Raw genomic sequence first — 12,401 nt, 5'->3', positions numbered from 1 at the left:
GCGTGAGCACACTGACTTGCCAGTACAAGACCTCGCACCATGTCCACTTCTGGCATTTGTAACACTGGAGTGGATTTGGTACATATACCTCCACTCCGATATTACAGTATCCAGGTTTTATGAATTTGGGAAGAGAAGTCAATCTAAAAGTGAAAAGGTAAGTATTTGTATTTATAAAGGTTGACTCTTGTTTCCTGCTAAAACGTTAAACTGAAGTAACTCCCTGGTCTTTCAACTCTGCTACAATCTCTTCTTGTGTCATGTCTGAGAGACAGTGGGCCATGTCTCTAATGATACCTCTACATGTGTTGAGATTTTTGTGAGCTGAAACAACATCCTGGTTGTTTACAAACTGCTATAGTCCCAGCAGATTGACAGACTGTTGCCTTCGTAAGCATTCAATTCAACGAGAACCGTTCCGCGGACGAGTGACATTTTTACCTCTGCGCAGATACCTTGGATACCCTTGGAGACGGCAAAAGGATTGATCTTTAAAGGATTCCCATCAGCACTTTCAATGACCAAAAATCTTGGCCAGGAATCATACCACCTGTATTGGTGAAGTTAGGGTCAAAGAGGTTGTTGGGCAAAGGAACGCTGTTCCTGGAACCACCATGAGGAGGTTGCTCTTCAAGGTTGCCGTTTCACCTATTGGAACACTTCTTTTTGTCAAGTGTTGAAGAACTTGTATGCAAATGTTGAATCAGTTGTTTTTGTCAAGCATTAAAATACTTCTTTTGTCAAGCGCTGGTACACTTGTATTTGTCAAGTATTGAAACAGTCTTGTTTTTTAAAGTGTTGGAACACTTGTTTTGTCAAGCACTGAAACACTTGTTTTGTCAATTGTTGAATCGCTTGTTTTTGTCAAGCGTTGAAGCACAAATGTCTTGTATTTGTTAAGCGTTGAATCACTTGTTTTTGTCAAGCATTGAAACACTTCTATTTGTCAAGTGTTGAAAAACTTGTTTTGTCAAGTGTTGAAACACTTCTATTTGTCAAGTGTTGAAAAACTTGTTTTGTCAAGTGTTGAAACACTTCTCTGTGTCAAGTGTTGAAAAACTTGTTTTGTCAAGTGTTGAAACACTTGTTTTTGTAAAGCGTTGAATCACTTGTTATTGTCAAGCATTGAAACGTTTCTATTTGTCAAGCATTGAAACACTCAAGTGGTGAAACACTTGTATTTGTTAAACGTAGAAAAACTTGTTTCGTCAAGTGTTGAATCGCTTGTTTTGTGAAGCGCCGAAACACTTGCACTTGTTAAGCGTTGAAACACTTCTATTTGTCAAGTGTTGAAACACTTGTTTTGCCAAGCGTTGAATCATTTGTTTTGCTCAGCATTGAAACACTTGGATTTGTCAAGCGTTGAACGGCTTGTATTTGTTAAGCGTTCAATCACTTGTTTTGTCAAGCACTGAAACACTTGTTTTTTTAAGCGTTCAAAACACAGGTTTTGCCAAGCGTTAAGACATTTGTATTTGTTGAGGGTTGGATAGTGTTTTTGGTTTCGCATTGAAACACTTGTTTTGTCAAACGTTGAGACACTTGTATTTGTTTCGCATTGAAACACTTGTTTTGTGAAGCATTGAAACACTTGTTTTGCTAACCGTTGAGACATTTGTTTTGTGAAGCATTGAAACATTTGTTTTGTGAAGCACTGGAACACTTGTTTTGCTAACCGTTGAAACATTTGTTTTGTGAAGCATTGAAACACTTGTTTTGTGAAGCCTTGAAAGACTTGTTTTGTTAACCGTTGAAACATTTGTTTTGTGAAGCGTTGAGACACTTATATTTGTTTCGCATTGAAACACTTGTTATGTGAAGCATTGAAACACTTGTTTTGCTAACCGTTGAAACATTTGTTTTGTGAAGCGTTGAAACACTTGTTTTGTGAAGCCTTGAAACATTTGTTTTGTGAAGCACTGGAACACTTGTTTTGCTAACCGTTGAAACATTTGTTTTGTGAAGCGTTGAAACACTTGTTTTGTGAAGCCTTGAAAGACTTCTTTTGTTAACCGTTGAAACATTAATATTTGCCAATCGTGGAAACACTTGTTTTGTTTGAAACACTTGTCTTGTCAAACGTTGCAACACTTGTATTTATTCAAAATTGAATCATTTGTATTTGTCAGGCGTGGAAACACTTGTAAACTTCTCACTGGTGTATGTTAAAGCGATACTCATGAGGCCTGTCCACTTCCCAAAGGTTGCTCTTTATGCGTGTTACTTCCCCTACTGCCATAGGTCATCATTAATAAGCACCGGTTATTAAACCCAGAAGGAACCTTATTAAGTCTGGCTGCCAATAAACATCTTATCCTATGTTGATTTAGGTATTTCAAATTAAAATAATCAAACGAAAATATTTTGTCCAATGAAATCAGTCGTCCATTGTGCTGAATCTGTTCCCGTTTCGTTATTAACGATAAGATATGTTAGAAACCTCTTTGTCACGCATACGCCTTCCTCTGACACAGGTGCGGCTAGAGTCAGTATTGTGATTTGATGTACTTCCTGGTCGACAGGAGCACTTCTTTGTTGTAACCTGCACGTGGTTGTGCCCTATGATATGATATAGGCAAGAGACTTACTGTCACGTGTGTAGAGTACAACAGGCCATTCGTCACTACATGCTCCATTCCGTAACCTGACAGAAGATCACTATTCGGCTTGTGCCTGAATAACACCCCCGTAAAGATCCGTTTTAGAATTGTTTTTCAGTAACCCATACATATCGTAAGAGGCGACTAAAGGGATCGGGTGGTCAGGCCCGCTGACTTCGTTGAGACATGCCATCGTATCCCAATTGTGTAGATCGAGGCTCATGCTGTTGATCACTGGATCGTCTGGTCCATATATATTTACAGATCTTCGTCATATAGCTAGAACATTGCTGGGTGTGGCGTTAAACAACAAACAAACAAGCAATAAGTCTCAAAGTGTGGGATGACACCGGGAAAATGAATGGTAGTAAACTAAGAACCTATAGATGTTTTAAATAAGATCCTGTTGTTTGCCCTTAGGTAAAACGTGTTTGGAAAAGAAGCATTCTCGCCAAGTTCCGGAGTGGTTGTCTCCCTTTAGCTATAGAGACTGGCCGTTACTCCAGGCCTCCTTTTCCGCTGGAGAATAGAATTTGTAGATATTGCAATAATACAAATACCATTGAAGATGAACGACATTTTTTAGTAAATTGTGAATTCTATTCAGACCTTAAGTCTACCCCGTGGAATGAAGCAGAGATAATAAACCCATCCTTTGTAGATTATAACGAAGAAATGAAGTTTGTTATCATGCTGCAGTGTTATCTTTTACAGCCGCATCTAGCAATTACACTAACAACAATGTTCAAGAGAAGTCAAGCAGTCATATGAATACATGTATATGCCGCATATATATATGCCCACCCTACTTCTATTATATCTTTTGTATTGTTTTAATGTGACAATGTCTTTTGTCGCTATTTATTGTTTTATTTGTAAAAAGTGCCTCATAGGCCACTGGGCCGGACATCTATTCGCATTTTAATGCGCTTTTTTCTATGTACATTTTAATATGTTTTATATTCCGTTGGTTACAGATGTGTGACACCAAAATTAACTATTTCTTTCTCTCTTTCTGCCTGTATATCTATAAAGGAACATGGTACTAAGTGGTACTAAGTTTGAAAGGATAAATGGGAATTGCACTAGACTGGTTCTCGGTATATCTGCAGGCTTGCAAGTAAAAATAAATGCCCACCCTGTAATATGATATGTCTTTTGACTTATGGCTGCGTGTTTAGAGTACAACAAAGCTATTTGTCACCAAGATCACTATGTGGCTTTTCCCAGAATAACAGAAAAATAACAGTTGGTCACAAAAGCACAGCAGGCGTTTTCAAGACTAAGGGACACAAAGAACTATTTCAGTATGTACTGTAACGTGAGCGCGGTTTGCCTTATTAGTACGTGTCAATTACACGTGTACTGTAAGTTTTATGCAATGAAATTTGGTGAATTTGGTGAGAGAGAGAGAGAGAGATCAGTGCAAAGAAAAGCTCAGATTATGACGCCAAGACACAACGAAAATGTTCATGAGATAACGATCACAACACACTATATCTATACATAGGACATCAGAATTTACAACATATTTCATTTCAAACAATCACAGCAAAATATACCTTTCAAAATTAGAGGTGTTCAACAAAATTAATTTCTTCCTCAAACATCAGTCTGGTTCATAAAAGCACCATGCTATTGTGCTTGAAGTCATGTTCACACAATCCAGTAAACTATTGTATTTTCTTAAGCAAACACGTGCATGTATATCTTCAAGTTGGCAGTAGAGGTAGTGAGTGGCTGACGTCACCCTAAATTGTTCCATGTTGTATGTGTTGATTGTATTCCGTACGACTGTTGACACGTAACTTTAATTAACAGTTGTTTAGCTGATTGTAAATTCAAGGTAGTTGGTTATTATCCATTTTGCTGTCGATGAATAGAAATGCCACGAAGCCAATACCAGGTGTTGCCATAAGGTAAGCGTGCCGTGTCCCAGTGATTCTACATTCGTAAACTGTTAGTCACAGAGTTAACGTCAACTACAGTTGCGTGACATGGAATTCTATCCTGAACTCATTGTAAAGGTGCCTCTCTGATTATAGCAGTTATGTTTACGCCCTTTGCATACTGATAACATTCAAACGTACCGACGTCAACAACAGTTACCTGACATCGATCACCTCGGTGAGGGATCAGACGGGTTTCTTTCCCCAGTACAAACCAAAAACATGTGTTCCATCTTTCAGGGTAAGAAGTACGGTCCATTTGTGGATCTGTTATCCCGCTCCAAACATGGAGTGAGTTGACCTTCTTCTTTATCTCTTTCAAACTTTCAGCTGAACTACCCTGTTCCACCTCAACAACATCTCGACTGAATCCTGTTTGAGCATTTCGAATATACCCCTTGTATTTTCCAGTAAATGTCTGATTTTTTAAAACTTTGTATATGTCGAGAATTTGATCTTCCAATGCGATGCTCGTCATGGTGTCCTGGTCGGCACACAACATGCAACCACGTTAGAATAGTCAGGGACAACTGAGCAAAGAGTTGGAACAAGTCGTGTCGCTTTATCTGGTGGTATCCACATAAGGTCTAACTATAGCCAAGATATTTTTTATTTCACGCAGCCGACTGTCCAAACACTCATGAAACCACTTGAGGAATAGGATATTTATGTCCTTCACCACTGCGCTCTGAACATGTACTAGTTTGTGGAATATAGCGCATGGCAATTATGTTTTTCTATTATACATAAAGATTACAGCCCGAGTATCTGACAGACACGAATTCTGTGCAAGGGGATATATAGAAATAACACAATTACATCATGGACATGATTGATTGATTGATTGATTGAATAACGTCGCATTCAGCAATATTCCACATATATGGCAGTGGTCTGTAAATAATCGAGTCTGAACCAGACAATCCAGTGATCGACATTTATCTACACAATTGGGAAACGATGACATGTGTCAACCAAGTCAGCGGCCCTGACCACCCGATCCCGTTAGTCGCCTCTTACGACAAGCATGAGTTGCTGAAGGCTTGATTTCGTTGACAGTTATCGAAAAGCCTAAGCAGACTGTTCAAACCGACATTTTGGAACTTTATACGGTTATTGTAATTATAAGGACTTGTGCATAACTCGCACGTTTAATATGTGTGTACCCTGACGACTGACTGACTGAGTTTAGTTTTACGCCGCTTTTAGCAATATTCCAGCAACATCACGGCGGGGGACACCAGAAATGGGCTTAACACATTGTGCCCATGTGGGGAATCGAACCCGGGTCTTCGGCGTGACGAGCCATCGCTTTAACCACTAGGCTACCCCACCGCCCTGTACCCTGACGAGATGACACATGCACATATGAACATATACCAACTTTGTAACGTCTATTATCAACCAGTTGGTTTTCAAAACAAATGTGAGTATGATTTAATTTTGAACGGGGTCTATGTTTGCTCGGAATGCAACATGATTATCAGTTCGACGCTATATCGGTATTCATAGTAGAATCACGTTTCGCTCCATGGAAACGCAGTGATTTAGGGCAAACCCTTTCACCCTTTGCGCTGGTTGATAAATCCCCAAGTGCTTCGTGACATCAGCGATCGTGCTAGTTTGTACAGATAAATACATATGGATAAGGGCATATGGGTAACTTTCCCGACTGAGTTACCTCAGAAGACTCGGTACAAAATTTAATAAAGATTACGACTACTTCTTTTTTAGAGAAGGCGGTGGGGGTATTGTAGTGGTTAAATCATTTGCTTTTCACGCTGAACATTAGGTTTATAGCACCAAGACAATGGCTCCTGGGTTTCAGCAGTGTGGGAAACGTCCGTGACCTTCCTGATTTTGGACTTGACTTGTCAAGCTGACACGTGGTTTAACTGGAATATTGTGTACAGCGGTGTTAAACTCATTCACTAAATAGTTTGTGTATTGCCATGTGCACATGGGAATCATCCAGTAGAACAGCACTGATGGTAAAGGACTCTTGTCATTCTGGATGTGTTGGTCGATGGCTGTATCCCTCAAAACTGATGACAGAAGTGATAACTCACTTTAGATGATTGTTAGTTCACTGCAGTTTGGGATTCCTACAAACGTGAAGCATCCTGCTGCAGTGTTCACAAGAGTCACAGATGTCACGGATGTTGAACCAATCCGATTGTAGCAGAAGCATGAACAAAATAGTATGGTACCAGGTGTTCCTGGAAATCGGGGGCGGTGGGGTAGCCTAATGGTTAAAGCGTTGGCTCGTCACGCCGAAGACCCGGGTTCGAATCCCCACATGGGTACAATGTGTGAAGCCCAATTCTGGTGTCCGAATATTGCTAAAAGCGGCGTAAAACCAAACTCAGTCAGTCAGTCAGTCCTGGAAATCGGACGAATCCTGCCTCTGTGTTGACGAGAGTCACAGAAATCACAGGTGTAGAATCCTACCATCCTGCTGCTGTGTTGACAAGAGTCACAGAAATCACAGGTGTAGAATCCTACCATCCTGCTGCTGTGTTGACAAGAGTCACAGAATACGCCAGGTGTTGAATCCTACCATCCTGCTGCTGTGTTGACAAGAGTCACATAATACGCCAGGTGTAGAATCCTACCATCCTGCTGCTGTGTTGACAAGAGTCACATAATACGCCAGGTGTAAAATCCTACCATCCTGCTGCTGTGTTGACAAGAGTCACAGAAATCACAGGTGTAGAATCCTACCATCCTGCTGCTGTGTTGACAAGAGTCACAGAATACGCCAGGTGTAGAATCCTACCGTGAACGTCATTCGATTATGGCCGTGATGTTCACCCCCATCTCCCACTTGGAATATCCAGGACAGGGGAATACATCAACATTAACTACAGTTACCTGACATCCTTTACGTGGGGAGGGCATCAGGTATTCATCTTCCACAAGACACCAGATGCATGTTTTCCATGTATCATAATACTGAACCCATGGGTCGTCAATATCCGGATCTGTTATAAGAATTTATCTAGTTATTGTACTGTCCTTTTAAAAAACATTTAACTGCATATATTATGAATTTGTAATTTGTTAAAGTCACGATGTGGCTGAAATATTGCCAATGTGGCCATAAATCTTAACTCACTCACTCACTCACCCTAAGAATTGACATGAAACAAGCGCTGTCCACTATGAGGGGATGAGGTGTTCATCTTCGACAAGACACCAGATGCATGTTTCCCATGGGTCAGTATACAAATCCCTAGTGTCATCAATGTCTGGATCTGTTACCCCGCTCCACACCTTCCGCCAGATGGCTTCCCGCTTAATCTGTTTCAAGCATTCCGTTATATTACATTGATCCACCTCAACAACACGTCGATTTAATCCTGTTCAAACGTTTTCAATACGCCCTTGTACACTCCAGTAAATGTTTGATTTGCCATCACTATGTACATGGCGAGAAAATGTTCTTCCAAAGACATGCTTTTCATGGTGTTCTGAACGGACCACAGCATATAACCAAGTCCAATCTGTCAGGGACAACTGCGCAAAAGAAAGGAATTGCACCAAGGCCTATCGCAGTCATGTAAGGTTTGAATATAGCCAAGGTAGGCAAACAACACAACTACGTTATCTGTACGTCAATACCAAGGCAGGTGTATCTAGGGGTGAAAATATGCATGTGCATGGGTATATATAGATATAACACGATTACATCATGGATATGATTCATTGTTTGATTGTTGTTTAACGCCGCACTCAGCATTATTACTGCTGTCTGTTCGAGTCTGAACCAGACAATCCAGGTGAGCTTAGAATCCATCACTGTACCAATATACTTATATTCCTCAACTCATACTATGATTTCGTTATCAGTGGCAATTGGCAACATCTTAGGTTTACTTTATCTGATTCTCTATTTACCAAGGACATCCGGCAAGGGCAATCAAGTGATCAACGAGCATCGATCTACGCAATTGGGATATGATGACATGTGTCAACCGATCCCGTTAATCGTCTCTTACAACAAGCATGAGTTGCTGAAGATTTGCTCTAACCCAGCTTAATTTCGTTGACAGTTATCCACTAATCTAAGCAGACTGTTAAAACACATGCTGGAGCCTGGTGAATATTTTATACAGTTATTGTAATTATAAGGATTTGCGCATAATTTGCACGTTTAATATGTTTGTATTATGCGGAGATGACACGTGCACCTATGAACATAATCCCAAATTTGTAACGTCTTTAATCAAACAGCTGGTTATCTAACAACACATTTTCAAACAAATGGGACTATGATTTAGTTGTGAACTGGGTATATGTTAGCTCAGTTTGTCACTTGAATGTAACATGTTTATTTATCAGTTCGCTGCTATATCGGTATTTATAATAGAATCACGTTTGACTAGATAGGAACGTGATAACTTAGAGCTGACCCTTCCACCCTTTGCCCTGGTTGATAAAACCCCAAGTGTTTCGCGACGTCAGCGATCATGCTGTTTTCTGCAAATGAAAGATCTATGGTTAGAAACGGCTGTATGGGTGACCTTCCCGTCTCAGTTGCAACAGAAGAATCAGCACAAAATTAATAAAGATTATGAGTATTTTTGGCAGTGGGCGGCGGGGAAGTCCAGTGGTTCGCTTGTCAATGTACAATGTGTAAAACCCATTTCTGGTGTCCCTCGCCGTGATATTGCTGGAATATTGCTAAAAGCGACGTAAACCCATACTCAGTCAATCTTGTCTAGAGCAAGCATAGGATGTAGATTTTTACATGGTTATCAAGCTAAAAGTGACTACAGCCAAGTGGTCAGAGTTATATATATAACTAGATATAATGTCACCGATTTTCACAACAAAGCCGTTCACAAACATCCCACGATCCTGTTTGCACCGCCACACGTAAACATGGGAATCATCCAGTAGAACAGCACTGATGGTAAGAGACTCTTGTCATTCTGGATGTAGCCCACAGAAGTGAAGACAGAAGTGATAACTGACAGTTAGTTTGGTAGTTTGTTAGCTCACTGCAGCTTGGTAATACTTAACGCAGGGTATGCTGTACGATCCGACTATAAGCATATATTTATGAATCACTATCAAATAGTATGATACCAGGTGCTCCTACAAATGTGACGCACCCTGCAGCAGTGTTAACAGGAATCATAGAAGTCACAGCTGTAGAACCAATCCGATTGCAGCATGAATCACTACCAAATAGTATGATACCAGGTGTTCCTGAAAATGTGACGAATCCTGCTACAGTGTTGACAAGAGTCACAGAAGTCACAGCTGTAGAACCAATCCGATTGCAGCATGAATCACTACCAAATAGTATGATACCAGGTGTTCCTGAAAATGTGACGAATCCTGCTACAGTGTTGACAGTGTCGTTATATTGCTGGAATATTGCCAAAAGCGGCGTAAAATCATACTCACTCACCCAGTACGCCCATTTGAACCCTCCTCTGATAGTCTATTTTAGCAATCATTTTGCATTATCATAAACTAACAGACATTTTATAACACCCCATTTCATCTTTAGATTTCCTATGTCAGTCCTTAATTAATTATAAAAAACAAGGACATTTCGAGTCATGTCGCAGAGTGTAGAAGGATAACATTCATTTTCTGTCAAACCATGAAGCTGTGCCATATTTTCCCACGTCAAGACCAATTTCGATCATATCCAGACCGCCATCAAATAGCTGGAATATTGCTGAGTGCTGCGTTAAACGCAAATAAACAAACAAGAAAACTATCAAATTGGAATTGAAAAGAAGGATAACAATATATTGATGGACAACTCCTTTATTACGATAAGCACCCGTGGAGATCCGGGATACACGTGTCTTCAGCAGCCCATACTTGTTCTTAGAGGCGACTAACGATCACTGGATTGTCTGGTTCAAACTCGTTACGTTACAAACCGCTGCCATGTAGCTGGAATACTGCTCAGTGAGACGTTAAACAACAAAGTGACTAAGCTTGCCTGCTCTGATGTAGGTTGACCTGAACTTCGTCACAAGGAGGACACAATATTGTGTGTGCGTGCGTGCGTGCGTGCGTGCGTGTGTGCGTGTGTATGTATGTGTGTGTTTGTTGGTTTTATTATTTGTTTTGTATGTGCGTGTGTGTATGGGCTGGGTGGGGTGGGTGGGTGAGATTAACTTAGTAGAGCTGACTACTCGACTATCACTTTAAAAACAGAGGAGTGAGTTAAGATCACATCGGCAATGTTTCGGCCATATCGTGACTATAAACAAATAATAATTTTTGCAAGAATAGAAATAAAGTAAAAAGAAATTTCACCGAAGTACAGTAAAGCCAACTAGAATATTACAGATATGAAAATAAACTAGCATGTAACTCTAAAACAGCTTAATTACAGAAGACAGTACAATATAAAAACAGGCTATATTTTGCCAACAACTGATGGTAGATCCTCATATTAGTGATGACGGGGACTTACAGTAAATGTGCTTGCTGCATGGACCCTAGCTGGATGTTACACCATATGGTTAAGGCTATGAAAAAGTACACATAAGTGGAGCACATGACACGATGCACTTCAAGACTTTAAGTGAGTGAGTGAGTTAAGATTTATAGTCACATCGGCAATATTTCAGCCATATCGTGACTTAAAAAGTTACAAATAAATTGCAACAACCTGTCGACGAAGAACAGTAAAACAGTTACCACAGATAGAAACATAAAATCAGTAAGTAAACTTAAAACATTTTAACTATATTTATTCGTAGCAGAGTGAAGTATCTGCTACTGGTCTCGGTATATAGAGGGACTCAGGCCTTCTGTGGAATATTAAAGTTACCTAATATTGTAGCTGTAATCGAAACGTGTCCATGATTCCTGTGTCCTGTGACCACTAAAAATCATATACATCACTACGTATCTGGCCTTATCTACTTGCAATGACGAAGCGCCCGACCATGTGCAGCCTGTTACGGCCTGGGACACAGCCCTAGCAGAGGCAGCTTGACTGAGTTGCATAATTCAGAGTCACTGTTTTGTGACGGTCAGCTACGTGGACAGCAAGTCGTTTACTTTATCTTAAGAAATATATAAAAATTTCGCTGATGGTTTAATAACATGCCTCAGGCCTAGAATCAGCCATTGACGTTTTCTGAATTGGGACTAGCGTTGTATTCAGACGTTTCCCAAGCGTTCTTCAATCGCCTAGTGTCGTCTATTTGTCGTCGTCGTCAACGCCAATGATGGACACACACGAGACTGAATTTGTGAACTGACTTTTATCACGATGCCTAGTGTCGAGTCATACAGATTTCAATATTCTACCATGACTTAAGTAAATACTGGATTGTGATTGGTTAGTTCAAGTCATTAAGAGGTATATAACCACGTAAGAGAAGCTTCAAACATATCTTATCCTTAACGACGAAATGGGAAGAGATTAAGCACAATGATATCATTGGATAAAATGTTTTCGTTTGATTCGGTTGTAAATCAAATTTAGAGCTATTATACCTCTGATTTTCCAACACAGTATGTTTATCTCCTAATTATCCTGTCAACCGTCAAACAGTGATTAAAGAAAACGCCACAAATCAAACCGAAACAAGAGTAACCAATTCAGACATTGACCTACATTTCAGCCGATCCGAAATTTTTCGTATGAAAGTGAAAACAGACACTTCAAACAACTATGGTTACACAACGTTCCGTTTCCTTGTTTCATAAAATGGTATTTACAAATGAAGTTTTAATTTTAAGCTTTTAAAAAATCGTATTTCTCTATTTTATGACGAGGTTTAGGAAGCAAGTCGTTAACGAAGACGTCACAGACAGCCCCTGTTTGAAGTGGTCGTACAATGATTCACAATTCATCTGTCTG

General features: G+C 40.0%; 1 long non-coding RNA gene across 1 annotated transcript; it reads left to right on the top strand.

Moving 5' to 3' along the window:
- The first annotated feature begins 296 nt into the window (after positions 1-296).
- Positions 297-12,058, top strand: LOC124290786. Its single transcript, XR_006902038.1, has 3 exons — positions 297-307; positions 11,823-11,909; positions 12,026-12,058. It is a non-coding gene; the product is annotated as an uncharacterized LOC124290786 (long non-coding RNA).
- Positions 12,059-12,401: the final 343 nt, after the last annotated feature.

The sequence above is a fragment of the Haliotis rubra genome, unplaced genomic scaffold (genome assembly GCF_003918875.1).
Source record: "Haliotis rubra isolate DU_JTF1 unplaced genomic scaffold, ASM391887v1 Scf474, whole genome shotgun sequence".
Taxonomy (NCBI): domain Eukaryota; kingdom Metazoa; phylum Mollusca; class Gastropoda; order Lepetellida; family Haliotidae; genus Haliotis; species Haliotis rubra.
The sequence above is the reverse complement of the archived record's forward strand: the minus strand, read 5'-3'. Positions and strand labels throughout refer to the sequence as shown.